This window comes from Patagioenas fasciata, chromosome 2, assembly GCF_037038585.1.
Source record: "Patagioenas fasciata isolate bPatFas1 chromosome 2, bPatFas1.hap1, whole genome shotgun sequence".
NCBI lineage: Eukaryota > Metazoa > Chordata > Aves > Columbiformes > Columbidae > Patagioenas > Patagioenas fasciata.
This window is the reverse complement of record NC_092521.1, coordinates 56,961,666-56,976,989: the sequence shown is the minus strand read 5'-3', so window position 1 is coordinate 56,976,989 and position 15,324 is coordinate 56,961,666. Positions and strand designations below refer to the sequence as shown.

Genomic DNA, 15,324 nt, shown 5'->3' with positions numbered 1-15,324 from the left:
TTACAATGCTATCTTAGTATACACAAACTAAATTGGAGAAAACAGTCCAATTTTATGTTAATTACTTTAGCAGAAATCAAGCCCGTAATCTACTTTCATAACACAGCACTTCTACATAACTGGACAGGAAAAATCACATCTACATCAATATATATTAAGGGTTGGAAGATGAAAAAAAAATGGCTAATGGGAAAAGACCTGACACAGCCAGCACTATACTCTTCAGAAGCAAAACCTCACTTGGTTTATTATTAGACTCAATTCAAAGTTCAGAAACATAGTGCAGGTTCAAAATTATTCATTTTCTGTACATACCTTTCATTTGTAGGAACCATTGAAGTCCATAGGATTAGCAGTAGGTAAGCAAAACCAAGAAATTGGCAGTAGGACATATAAAAAACTACAAAAATAAAGAGGACCTTGCCTAGGACCATACATATACATGTAAGAAATGAAGAAGATTAATATTCCTAGCAATCAGTTCAGACAAACTATATTCAACAGCTGAAACCAAACAGGAAGATGCCCCATCTTCTATACAGTAATATTTACTCTTCACAGTAAAACACATACGAAGAGGAACGAAGCATCAGAACAGAGTTTTAGTCATCTCCCTAATCAAGGCCCAAATTTGCAGTGGAAATGCAAAGAAAGTAAAGGAACTTAAAAATACCAAAGCAAATAAATGTAACTAAATAACACAAAGCAAAGCTCCCAAACAAGAAGTTTTCAGTTCTTGTCAGAAATACTTCCATGGATCTGTTTGCCGCCAGAAAATCCAATGCATCAAAACAGAAATTTTTCTTGTAATGTATTCTTTTGATGACACTGATCATGAAATAAAATCTGAAATAGGCATTTTATGTGGTAGACATTTTACAATATTTCGTAACATGACTGATTATCCTGAATTATTTTTTCTTTTGTTTTGCATGGTACCATACAAGACTACAGAAAACACTTCTATCCAGTATAAAAGCAATGTTCTGGAAAAATACAAAACTGCTTTTTTTATTGTTCTTAAACAGTGAAGTTTTGATACAGAAAATTTTCCAGCAGGATATAAAATCCCCTTCTCACCAAAAGCTTACTCAGTGTTACTCTCACTCAGCAAAGAGCTACATTTGAGAGGACTTCTATGTTTTTATGACATAGAAAAGATTCTTTGATTGTGTTTTATTTAACAAGGGATAGTATCCCTGTGGGAAAAGGGGTACAAATAAAAATACACACGTTCTTATCAGTGAAGAATTGTCAGCTGTTTCCCTTCTCGGAAAGTAAACCGCAAGATTCTTTACTAATTACATGGACAACATGTTGAAGAGACCATCTCAACGAAACAGAATAGTGTTGATTACAGATATATAAAGGGTGAGCATCACAAGGATGGAGCCAGGCTCTTCTCGGTGACAACCAACGGTAGGACAAAGGGTGATGGGTTCAAATTGGAACACAAAAGGTTCCACTTGAATTTGAGAAGAAACTTAATCTCAGTGAGGGTGACAGAGCACTGGAACAGGCTGCCCAGGGAGGTTGTGGAGTCTCCTTCCCTGGAGACATTCAAAACCCGCCTGGACACATTCCTGTGTAACCTCATCTAGGTGTTCCTGCTCTGGCAGGGGGATTGGACGAGAGGATCTTTCGAGGTCCCTTCCAATCCCTAACATTCTGTGATTCTGTGATTAATTAAAACACACACAACAGCTTCTAGCTACTCATGACTCCCTCCTACTTGCAACAGGAGTTCGTGTCAACTTTGTTCTTTTTTGGCACTTACTCAGAATCTTTAGAATTAAAGGTTGTCTTTGTCTCGTAATTTTCTTCCACTTCACCTTTACTGTACTTCTGCCCAAACACAAGCAATTCAAAACATACAAAAAAAAAAAAAAAAAAAAAAAAAATCAAATTTTGAAAATTAAGATCTAAGTATCAGACTTCTAGATTCAAGAGTATTTCTTCAGAAAAGCCTTTGTCCTATTACTGCAGGCTGGACTCGATTAAAGCCCCTTCTGACCTGAATTATTCTATGGTTCTCTTTGTATCCCTAGAAGATGAAGCAAGAGTGAGTACGGTTCACCTTTTCAATCTCTGTTTTGCCTGGACAACTCTACACTCCTCCACGGATTTGTCCTGATTTTACTTTCACCTACTTTTTCACCTTATATCTGCCACTATGTCCACAAAAAAATATTTTACACCTGTAAGAAGAGAGGCCTCTAATGTACAGCCAAGGAAACATATTTTTTTCTGTGCCTCATGTGGGATACATTTCTCAGCCTTATTTAGGACCCGTATATACCACTAATTTTTCCTTGAAGTTCACAGATTGTTTAAAACAGTGGACATGGATAAAAACAATGTCAGCTAACATTTACCAAACTCAGTAGATAGCACTGTCTCGGCTCCAATCATACAAACAGTTGTATTCAGAAAAAGCTGAGACAATCTCTCAATTCCCACTGAAGTGAATGTGATGCTGCATTTTAACTGCCCTGGAAGATATGAATGTTGATTTCCTGATGGACCCAACCATATAGTAGTTTATCTGAATACACATATGCATTTTTCCACATTAAATTCACTAGATTGCCTCAACACAGATTAATATAATTTCCATTACCATAAAACATTATTGTCATCTAGATTTGCATTTCTCCTGTTGTTTTGCCCCCTTCTCAACTCTGACTCACAGGCAGATTAGAAATCAGATCAGCCTAGAATTTGCAACAGTGACTTAGCCTCTTTGGACTAAAAATAAACGGCAGATAGAGTGGCTGGAAAAAAAAATATCGATGACAGTCTGTCCTGATGTGCTCTATTTTATCACAGTAAGAATGAGCAGTATTTGAAGTTTATAGGGCTTCTCTTCCCACAGTACATTTCCACCACTATTCCTGGAGCTCTGACTTTGCAGGGCCATCTGAGACTACTAACATTTAGAACGTGTACCTTTGAAGACTGTGAACCCCTTAATCTTGCATAAACATTTCTGTTAAAGCCACTGAGTGAAATAATCACCTGGTTTATTCCGTGTAGCTGGGCAAAATGTTTACGACGACAATTCCAGCTCTGACTGCCGCAGGAGGAAATCCTCGCACAGCTCCGTGTGCTAAAATAATACCCTAAAGTAGTAGCAGCGTGATTGGATTTCTACACGCATCTAAGGTCACCCAGGTCTTGCGACTCGTCTGCTGATCCCTCTGTCACCCAGACACCTGCGCTGCACGGGACCCCCACACAGGAAGGCTGGAGCCATCTCCTAACAATGGGCTTACTCTGAGTTTGGGAGCGCAACATCCTGAAGTAGACAAACAGATCAAACCCATCGAGCCACAAACCTCCTGACATTCTCCAGAATAGGCAGACGTTTGTCTCCAGAGCATGGAGGGTTTTGGTATTAATTTTAAAAGGGAGGAAAGCTGGAGTCTGCTACGCAGAAACCTCTAGTCAAATAAATACGTCATTAAGCTAACTAGCTACAGGATTGTCTAGCAGATGGATGACATCTTGGTTGCTAGTGGAACACTCTTCTATAGCCTTGTTTGAGGCAGACACATATGGCTCTCCCAAGCATTGATGCAAGCTCCCAGATGGACTAGATCATTGCTGACACCTTATTATAAACCCTAGAGATGAAAGAAGGGAGCACAATTTTTGAAACACAACATAGGACTCCGAAATATTCAGACTTCCTAAAAATCAAGTTTACAACAGAATATCTTCTTTCTGTTTAAAGAAGCTACTTCTAACCAGCAACAGAAAATAGGGGAAAATGCTATATTGAGCATGATTAGAAGAGTCTTGAGGAAACCTAAAGATCCTTAATGTGAATGTATATCATAACTACATATATGGACTTACAACTATTACAGCTCTGAGGATGCAAAAAATTATCTGCTGTGCAGCTGTTACTGACACCAAAGAGCTTCCATCTGGAATTTCTTGATTGGGGTGTAAGAGGAAGGGAAAGAGGAGGAAGCCATTTAGACATTACAAATGCATGATGTCTCTGAAATGTCTGTGTCCTAAAGGACTGGAAAGGCAAAAAAAAAGAGAGCGAGCAAGAAGTCTAGCTATGGGAGCAACAGGAAAATTAGCAGAAATATCTGGGAGAGAACAGAACCAGCTGCATACAGCATTTGGTCTTCGGTAGGTGTCAGAGACACCTGAGAACATCTCAAGTACAGGAGGGGGCTATGGTGTGTTTCACACGTCAAGGTCAGAAACGGGGGGAAAAAAAATTCCATTTGACATTTTTAGACTGTGAAGAGAGACTATCCTTAGTATCCAGTAAGAATTTTACTCTTCGTCTTCACCCGAATGAATGATTCAAGATTATCAGGAAGATGACTTAATATATTTTCTCTTGCCTCTAATATCTGTAAAACAAAAAAGTTAGATCTTAGAGTATTCCAACTCTCTGACAAAACTTTTCAATTTTAAAAACAGATCAACTTACTGACCCTGGGAATATGTTTGGAATTCTATACATTCATGAGTCAGGGAGATACTTAAGCTGCTAAAATCTATCTGCCTCTCCTGCAGTGGCCATAAACTTAACAAGTATGCAAGCATCTTGGAAGCGTCAGCTGAATGTACAACAGCTAATATATCAGAACTCATTTGTCTCTTCATTTTCTAAAAGGACACTTGTGCTTTGGGTATCTTCAACCATATAATTGTTCCCAAATTTTCATTCACAGTTTTTAGCCAATTGAAAGTTCACGAGGTTGTTGGTTTGTTTGGTTGGGTTTTTTTTAATAAGGAGATTACAACAATCCTTGAATCATCTTATAAAATAGAATGTTTCTAAATAAAGGGACAAGAGTATCATCTTCCTCTTCAGGGAAATCACACAATCTCTATCTCCATCAAATCATGGACCTCAACAGGAATGTCCAGAAAAAGCCTCCATTATCTAAGGGCATAAGTAGGACAAAATTCCCAGCTATATACACAGCATCTGCAATTCCACTGGACGGTTCTTCTTCTCTGCGATTCAACTGTCCCTCCAGGAGACAAGTTCAGCTGGGCAAAAACAAACAAAAAAAAGACAACTATCTCCCTTCTTTCTCAGAACCCTGAAGAATACACGCTTCATTATTCATTTTAATGAATATAAAAACTTCAGAATATTCTTTCCTTTATGTAATTTCTCCTATGAAAGAGACAGGGAAGTGCAACATGCAAACCTCTGTGGTCAGGGCTGACATGACAAAGAGTAAATTAAAGCCTCTGGGCAACAGAGGCTTGGATTCTCCTGAGGTGCTCCTTCAGAGGAATTCCCAATTGAAAAGAAAGGCAAAGAGAGATATTAATCAGCATGCATGAAAGCATAATGAAACACAGCTCAGAAGGGAACTAGCCAGTTCATGGGTGAAACATATTTTCCAATATTATCAATTTGTCTCCAAGCAGACAAACCCCCAAAATCTCCTCATTTTCTACTGACTGAAGGCTTCAGTTTTACAACAGTCGAATAGAATGGATTTGTTTCTTACTTATACTCATTACAGAACCAACAGTTTCAATATGTAGATATGGAGGATCACTGCAGGTCCCCAAATCTGAAGTAGGTCTGCACAGACTTCTCAGTCCTTGACTTTGCAGCAGACTTCTCACACAGGCTGTTCAAGGAAACCACATGTTCTTAGAAACACAGTGTCCCTGGTCACAAAGCAGGATCCTTGGAAGTTTAGCTCTGTGTTGAAGACCCTGAAAATATCAGGCCTCCGGCCAAAACACAGTTCACCAGGAATCAAAGAGAGGTTTGTGTGTTATTTTACTTTTAGTGAAAGTTTGTCAGATCTAAAATATTTGCAATGGAAGATCTCAAGTTCAACAAACTCTGAACTCCTTTTTCTGACTAAATTACATTCACTTCAAAGTTTGCTATTAGCTTCAAGATGCCTCTTAACAGCAGCATCGTGAAAACTGATCAATAACAAGCAACATGGAGGAAAGTTGAGATAAATCAAGTACAATATAAAACACTGAAGTTAAAGCATGGCAAACATCTATGTCAAGAGGCTTTCATTCACACACCGACCGTTTCAGACCACCATAATTTAACTTATGTTCTGAGCGATGTTCTCCTTCAGATGTAAAATGTCCTTTGATTGATCCAAGCTAAATATATAAGACTGTTCTACATTCAAGACAGCATTCACACAGAAGTTTAACAGACTCAGCACTTCAAGTGGTTTGCTTTGGTGTCTCCATGTAGACATGATTAAAGACTTTTATCTCCCACCTCTAACAATATCCAGGGGAGAACAAGGAATGGGAAAAGGCAGAGCCTGTTGCTGGTTGCATATTCAACTGAATACAGACTCATCATTTCCAAAGACACTTTGAGAATATCTTACACATCTACCTCCCACTCTACAACCCACAGAAGTCCTCTTTTTCCTCTCTACTTTTCTTTTAATTCCTCTTGGTTTGCTATGGTTTTAGGTAATTTCAAACAAAATTTAAAAGAAACATGAACCAAGTGCTTCTTAACTCATTACTGCACCTTGTCAGCACTAACACACATCAGCACTGTGATGTTTCTTTCTTTAAATTTACACACTTGCCCAGGCACCACATATGAAAAAAAGGAGACCAATCTATGTAGATTATTGGGGCTTACTACTGTAAAAACTTTACATTATCCCAGTCATTTTCATCAAAAGGCTGCAAAGAACATTAGAACAGAACCGTGATTTTCACCTACAGCTGTGAGTCAGAATCCTCATCTCTCTACCCACGGCAGATGATTTCCTCTTACAACTGAAGAGATGTTTACCTCCCTAATCCTTGGTACATTAACCCCCACATTAGAAAGTGGTACCACCATTGTTACCAGTCAAATAAAACACTGTAAGAATAAAGATATTTGTAAAATGCTCTCATGAGAAAGCTTCGCCATAAGGTGCTAAGTAGAACAGGTCAGATAAAGCACACATTTGACAAACATTGGCAGTATTTCTGTTCATCAACAGATGGTAGCTTTTTAAAAAATTTTGTATTATTATAAGCTATGTGAAAGTAGGCACCAAAGAGTACCTGTATCCAACATTATGCAAGCTGCTTTTATTGGATAGATGGATCACACTAGACTTCCCAATTAAAGATCGCTCATGATTTAAGACATTTTCAGTGAAAATTGAGAACTTGCAAAAAGTTAATCTTAAATGTGCTGGTTCTAAAAACCTACTAGGAAGGTTACTAAGACAGGAAGAGGAATGTGAAAGGGGTCACAAACACAGAAAACGTCCATGTTGGAAATATCCACAGAACCTCCTTCCTCTCCACTTCCACTACTCATACAACTCTAGTGAGGAATTCCAGCCAACACAAACCTTTTGTAAAACAAAACATCTACATGTGAACTGCACTGACCAACAGAGGCTATTAGTCAGCCCAAGTCTAGCTTTCATATGGTCAGGTGCAATCTTCAATTTAGGAGTACTGTATCTTATCTGCACATATTTTTATAAACGTTGCTTCATTTTGCCTAACACTAGTTAAGCAAAAACTAGAAACCAGCCATCCATCAGGGTGAAATTATAAGAGATGAAAACACACCTATTTGGTATTTCACAGAAGGCACCAGTTCAACACCTATAGAGATTCAGTGAGATTATTTGTAAGCGTTCCTTACATCTTCTCTCCCACATCTTCTGCTCTGCTCCTCAACTCTTACCCACAGGGCAGAAGCCAGACAACTCACTTTTGCATTACGAAAATCCCAAGCAAACCACAGCAAATGTCCAGTTGAAATTCTGTATAATACAGGCCGAAATACCCTCTATGAATTCTCATCGTTAGACTCAATAACTAATGGTTAAGCAAAAGCAGAAAATGAAGCAATACCTTTTACACCAAACGGTTTAAGAAACACTGCTTCATTTAGACAAGTACATATAGTGCATCCCTACTAGATACAGGACTAACAAATTCACATTAATTCTTGCTTCATGTGTCATTAACACCTAATGGAATGTTTAAGAGTGTTTACAAGTCCAAAGTAATAACGCACCACTCTTAATTAACACACAGTAAAAATTTCACAAACGTCTCAGTGGAAGAAGAAGGTTGTTAAAGAGGTTGCTTCATATCTCAGTCACAGACTGGCTCCTCATTTCCCTCTATGAAATGGAGAACAACCAGGTTACAGGTGTGAGAAACCAAACAGGCTCAGCTACACAACACAAAAAGGTAATCAAAAAAGAATCACACATTTTCCTTCTAATAATCTTTGAAATCAAGAAGAGTTGGAAGTTGTGTTTAAAAGAGAGTACTGTTTGAAGATGCTTGCAAGCAACAGACGCTGAAAATTCATGACAAAGCACAGTAGCCTTATACTGACATATGCTAGATAATACTAGGCAGATGAGTCAACTCTTATTTTAGAATTCTGAATACAAATCAAGGTTTATCCAGAAGACCGGTTTCCACTCTTTTCTCTAATGTGAGAGAGATTCTAGATTTTACTTTATTAAGCACCAACATTTGTTCTATCAGAATTTTGTACTGTGCTCTAAAATCACGACTTGAATCCATTCAGTGGTCGAAGATGATGATAGAATCATTCAGTCCTCGAAATATTTACCACACAAACATTCAAAAAAGCACATCTTCCCTAAAAGCCAGTACGTCTTTTAGACAATTTCAGAATGTAGGAACAAAATCAAATAGTGACTACAAAAAGAACTGAAAGCTCTGAACTCATCTTTTATAGGCAATACTAAGCTCAACATTGTGACTATGTTTTGAGAAGCAGATTTATCATCAGTTTTCAACAAAAAGGGTACCAAGGTGTTTAGCATAGAAGAAATCAAGAGCAGTAGGAGAAGCAAACACAATGAAATTCCTACAGACTCTTCATCAACCCACTCCATTCTCACGTGCAGCAATTGAGCAGTGTAGCTTTCTAGGAGATACTGTCCTGCCTTTTAGAACTAATCCTAAACACATGTTGGTTTAAACATGTAGGTACAATGTCCACCACTCTCACCACTTGTTTTCCCTGTCCTATAGACAGCTAGAAGTCAGTGTCAACACAGATAAAACTTTACCAAGATCCCCATACAACTGTCAAAATAATTTGTCCTTTTTTTCCACTGCAACCAGCACTGAAGTCAAATGACTTTCATTCACTATCTTATCTTAGCAAAACCAAACAGGAGTATCTAGATTATAATTTACTGCTACCAAAAAGCACACATCAACTACATGCTAGTATCCTAGGGAGTAAAATTCCTCTTAAGAGGAACAGTTCTCCAAAACTGTAAAATACATAACTGGAACATCTACTGAAAAGCAAGTAACAAGCACATATATTTCTGAATTCAGCCATGTGAAGAAAAAAAAAAAAAAACACACAACTCCTATTAGAATTATTTTAGATTTTAAAAGTAAATCAGCCATGTCTACCAACCAAATGCCTATTTTTAAATCTGTCTATATGGGACTAATGCTTTTTTGGCTGGGTAGGGTAGAGACTGAAGCCTGGGAAAAATGCTAAAAATGTTCCTGCTTTAAATGTCTGAGATAATAGTTCAAAATATAACCAAGTCTGCTTACTCAGTTTCAACCTTTAAGATTAAACATTTGATTCAACATAGAACAATACATTCTGTTTCTAACGCCAGTCTAATGGAAAAATGCCTCAGCTTGGCATATGACTATTTTTTAGCAGTTATCTAGCCATCAGAGTCTATTACACCTGCAATTCTACTCATTGTGTAGCAAAGCCTAAGCACTGTGGCATCAGGTAGAGCCACCCACCACAGGTTTATGCTGAGCCTAAGTGTTTTAGCAGCAGTAGTTTATTTATCCCTGCTATGTAACTTTAACAGCCTTTCTGTGTGGATGCTGGCAGTCACTGACTGCCATTGTCTCCTAAATTGTCTAACAGCGTTTTCAAATGCTCTTCAGTTTTAGCAGATAATAAAACACAAAATCACGATCACTTCCACTCCTCTTTTGGTGCTCTCCCAAAAACTAACCTTCCTAACCCATAAATTACTTCTGTAAGAAAACTATATTCCTATGAAAACACAGCTACCTCAATTTGGAGCATCCAGACTCCTACATCCAGAGTTTCCAGAATCCAGTGGTAAGGATTTCTCATCAGTTTCTCTGCAAAATGCAGACATTAAAAATAAATTATGGGTGTGGAAGTGTCGCCTTCCCAGAGCTCTCCCCACTGCACGCACTTCCACCGCCAGCTTCTCTGCTGGTTTTCATGCAGATTTGTGCCAGACATTCGGCATCCTCATTAAGTGGTGTCTGGCAACCTGCCTAAGTTTTAGTGGGTTCTGGGAATGCCAATATATTAACCAGAGGACTTTCTCCATACCCCAGAGAGATTTTATTCTAGAAAAGTCAACCATTTGGCACAAAGAAAACTCACTTCAAATCTAGGAAAGCTCTCCATTGGCAATAAGAAGAGAAATTGCACTTAGGTTCTTAGGTCTTCTATCCGAAAGAGAAGTTTGATGTAGAGCAAGATCATCCAAACACAGTTTAAAAGGTTGGAGTACTGTTCATAGTTGGATTTTAGGGAAAAGAAAAGCAGATATGAACAAAACAGACATAGCACAACAGCAAGAAAATGATTCATTTTCATTCCCTCGTCTCTTGTGACCCAAATAATCTTAATTAGGAAGATTAAATTTACCCATTATTATGTTGAGTGATAATGAGTGGTGATACGGGTACTTGCGAATTTCCATTGCTTAACTAAACAATAAGAAAAAACATTTAGCAAAAAGCATCTACATTTAGCATATTCCAAATATGCGAAATCAAGGCATAGGCTACTGAAATACATATATTAAATAGAGATGATGAATACAGAGACATTTTGCCAGCATGAAGTACAGAACACATTGTAATATTGTAATCACTTTTATTCACCTGCAAGCATTCTCCTTACAGTTACTATTACTCAACTGAAGTAAGCAAATAAAACTCCTCTCTAAGATAATTTAAATTTCTCTTTCAAATACAAAGTTCAGAAGAACACAATGGGAAAAAAAAAAAAAAAAAAAAGAAGAGAGAGAGAGTCTATAGCTTTCCTTCACTGGAATATTCTGCTTGTGCAGCACACAGAAAAAGTTCAAGTACGCTGGACAAATGTGTCATGATTTTGTTCTGAGACAACTTCTGCCGACTTATATACCTACTGAATCCCACTCATTTCAAGAAGTTACATAGATAATCTGCTATCATTTAGATATTGCTAGCTGTTATTATAAGAAATTGCTTCAAACTGACATTTACTTCAAACTCATCATCTTGGTTTGTGCAAAGAATTGCCGACTTCCTGACAGCACCTCCAAAATGTCATGATTCCTTTATAAGGACCAATTAGCATCAGACTTAACAAGAATCAATTAGAATCAATTCCATTTAGATGTTTTAGTGTACATATTAAAGTCTGGCAAAAATAAGATTATGTTTGGTGGGAAATAAATTTTTAGCTATCTAGGCTGCCTTTGCTTAGACAGCAAGCTTCTAGGCAATACAGCTATTCTTAAAAATAGCTGTCAACTGAGAAAAGAAAATGTATATGCATGAATCATTTCACTACAGAGTTGGATTCCCAGCAACTGATGCACCACTGTTCTGGCATCAGAGCTTTTACCGAGCAGCTGATACTAGCTTGGTGCCATTGAAGAATTTCACGGTTACCACAGAACCAATCTGCAGAAAAACTCATCTCTAAACTCCTAGAAGTATTTGTCTTCCGTAACTGGCAATTCACTTGCAAGGAGCTGTTTTGAGCTTTTATAAACTCCAGACAGGAAAAGAAAAAACTCGTCCACAACCGCTCACAAGTCAGTGAGCAGGCATGCACTTTTTAACACTTCATTTCTCTTAGAAATTATACTGAGTTAAATTGCTTTTAAGATATCTTTCTGTTATTTCAGTAATACTTTACTTCTTTCTGGCACACCACATACTGAAAGTATTCCAAATCATTTTAGACAGTGTCGCTTAAATGCAACCAGTTTTTGGTGGCAGCGCAGCAGCCGCCAGGCAGAGTGCTGTAGGGCAGCTGTGAAAAAGAACTAAATTTTGGTCAAGAAAATCGGTGAGAAAACTTCTCCCCCCTAGTCCCACCCTCCTTACACCCCCCCTACGAACAAAAAAAAATAAAAGATACTTTCACTGCACAGAAAACTAACAACTCATCTTTCCAAGTCTCAGCTTCAATGTCGTATGCAGAGAAAGTGGCACACCTACTTGAAAATAAGAGACAGGTTAGTTCTAAAACCTTAGGTTAAACCTTACCAAACTTAAAACAACTGTGCCACAATCTTCAATCCAAATGTCTCTCTACTTCCTCAGGCTTTCTTCTAACAAGTCTAAGATGCTGAAGACTGAATTCAAACTCCATCAGTCAAATGCTGCCTAGTGCCTGTAATGTTTCAATTAACAAAAACCCATGGCCTGAAATATACTGTCTCACATTGTTAACTCATTCTGCATTATACATTTATCATCGTTTAGGCCTGCACAGGCATCAGAGTCTACTGGAGAATACTGATATGCCTTATGTGTATGCAACAACAATTTTCACATATCTAAGAGTCTGAATTAAATATGCTGCTATAAACATAGAATATATAAAAATATGTATTTTTACTTCTACACATAATTGCGTATAGCTGACGCATTCCAATTTAAGTTCTGCTCATGTTGGTGGCTTTATGTATCACAGTAACTTAATACTTGGTGCCAAAACACCAGTAGGAATATAGATGTTCAGAGTACCATCACTATTTCGGTGAGCACAGACAAGGGGATGTTGATTAGGCTGCTTCCCACCAGCACACTAGTTTTCCCTTTTTATTTACAGTCACAAAGCCATGATATTTATCTTCTCATTAGTGGAACCATACACATGTGCATCACCTGCACAGTTACTCAACTCCACTCAAGAGTGCATACCATGTTAGTTAAACAATGCCAGATCATTATAAAAGGAGTAGTTTTCTTAAAACATTACCCTAGAAGTGAAATTGGAAGGAGGAATAAAAGTCTGGTCTAACAAACAATATTCAGGGGTTGAAGGATGAAAACCAAGAGACACTTTCCAGAAAGGAACATTACCATACTTACACAGCATCTACATTCTGACCTCATCTATGTCTACCAGTAACTGCCCCTTGGGCTTTCTTACCAGCAAAAACTCTCTCCCTTTTCAGCAGATGTTGGATGTGTGATGCTGCATACACTCCACTCTACATGATACATGGTGCACCTTTCTAGTCCACAAACATTTTAATGCAAGAGTTTTTTGTAGGTAAGAACAAACAAACCTTGTAAAGCAAGTTTTCCTTCGTGACAACAAGATGCCCATGTCTTAGACCAAGAAGCTTCTGTAACACCAAATACTATTCCCAGTGTCACATGAAACTATTCACCTCATTTCTGTTCTCTTGCACAGCCACCACTTGCTGAACAATAAAGAAAAAAGTCTCACTAAAACCTTTATCATCCTAGGTGTTAAGATCTAACACAAAAAAAAAAAAAAAAAGTTATTTTTGCATTTTGCCTGTTTCCTGTTTATTCTTTAGTCAACTTAAACCTACACACGAGGGCGTATTTGTTTCTTCAGCAAGTACCGAGTTATAGCCTGTGCATAACTACCTGCCCACCTACCTGGTGGCAAATCTGGCACCCCATTCAGAAATTTGGGATGCATATTTTCAATAACAACGATGCAAGCAGGCAACAGACACATTTAGGTAAAACTAGACTTCTGTTAATAAACTTCAAAAAAAAAAAAAAAAGGAGCACTCCATTAAATGCAGATCACTTGTGCATGAGCCCGGCAGCCACATCGCTGCTTTTCCTCCCCGTAAAAGTTCCCTGCCCCGCGCTGGCATCCCGAGCAGGATGTGTCCCGCGGGGTGGGCAGGACACCGCGCCCGGGCTGCTTCGCCACAACCGCCGGCCGAGCCGCAGTCAGCCAGTCCTGAGGCGAGCGAGGCATCCAGACGGAGCCGCAAGTGTCTCCTCCGGAGCAGCCGGGGACAACGTGCCGCACGCTCCGTCCGCCCCAGCGCCCTACCAGCCGGCGCTTCCTCCGCAGAGCCCCGGGGCTGTCCCTGCCGCGTCGCCGGGCTGCCGGTCCGGCTGCTCCCCGGCCAGGCGGCGCGGCAGGGCGCCCAGGCCGCCCCCCCGGTTAACGGCGCTACCTGTCACCGCTGCCCCTGGCGCCGGCCAACGGCCGCCCGGCAGCCCCGCAGGCGACACACTCCGGGGCACCTGAGGGGCAGGTGGGGAGCGGGCGCTGATGGACGCGCTCAGCCCGGCCCCGGCGGCGGCTCCGGGGGACGGGGGCACCCCCACGGCGGGTGGGACGGCGCCGGCGGAGCCCCCCGGCAGCCGCCGCCTCGTCCCTCGCACGCTCCCAGCCCTTCAACTCGGGCCTCCCCCCACTTTCCCCGGCACTTTCCGCCGCGGTGCTCCCCCGCCCGCCCCTGTCCCCGCCGCGGCGGGCAGCCGCCGGCACGCACTCACCTCTCCCCGGGCCCCGCCGCTCACCCCCGCGCCGGGCTGGCCTCCTCCGGAGCGGACGGGGCGCCTCGCCGCCTCCCCCTGCCTGTCTCCGGCAGCGTCTCTCCCTGCGCTGAGGCTGTGCCTGCCTCCAACTCATCCCCAGCCTCTCCTCCTCCTCTGCCTCCTCCTCCTCCTCCTCCTCCCCCCGCCCTGCCCGCTCCGCTGGCTGCCGCCTGTCTGCAGCGAGTCTGGCTCTGGCGGACGGGCGCGGGGGCCGCCGCCGGGGGGGGAAGGAGGGAAGGGGGAGGGGCGGCGGCGCTCCCTGCGCTCCGCGCTGCCGCCCGGCCCGCAGCCCACACTGACACCTGCCGGGCGGATGTGCGCGGCGGCGGGGCCGGCACCGGGGCCCTGACAGCGAGGGGAGGGGGTGACGCTCGAAATTACGGCGGAGCGTCTGCTTCTAGGAGCCGCTGCGGGGAAAGGCTCGCTCCGCCCCTGCGGTTCCCGGCAAGGCCGCGGGGGTGGAGATGGGGCACGGGTGGAGGTGAGGTGAACTAACTGCTTGAGAGAGTCCAGCGCAGAGCCACGAAGATGATGAAGGGAGTGGAGCATCTCCCTAATGAGGAAAGGCTGAGGGAGTTGGGTCTCTTTAGGTTGGAGAAGAGGAGACTGAGGGGTGACCTCATTAATGTTTATAAATATGTAAAGGGTGAGTGTCACGAGGATGGAGCCAGGCTCTTCTCAGTGACAACCAACGGTAGGACAAGGGGCAGTGGGTACAAACTGGAACACAGGAGGTTCCACTTAAATATGAGC

General features: G+C 41.2%; 1 protein-coding gene across 2 annotated transcripts in view; it reads right to left on the bottom strand.

The window, feature by feature from the left end:
* Positions 1 to 14,687, bottom strand: part of LDLRAD4 (low density lipoprotein receptor class A domain containing 4) — a 292,433-nt gene extending 277,746 nt beyond the window's left edge. For both annotated transcript variants that reach the window (XM_065829811.2, XM_065829812.2), the window contains exon 1: positions 14,530 to 14,687. The gene's annotated coding sequence lies outside the window, so the exon portion shown is untranslated. The remainder of the gene's footprint in view (positions 1 to 14,529) is intronic.
* Positions 14,688 to 15,324: the final 637 nt, after the last annotated feature.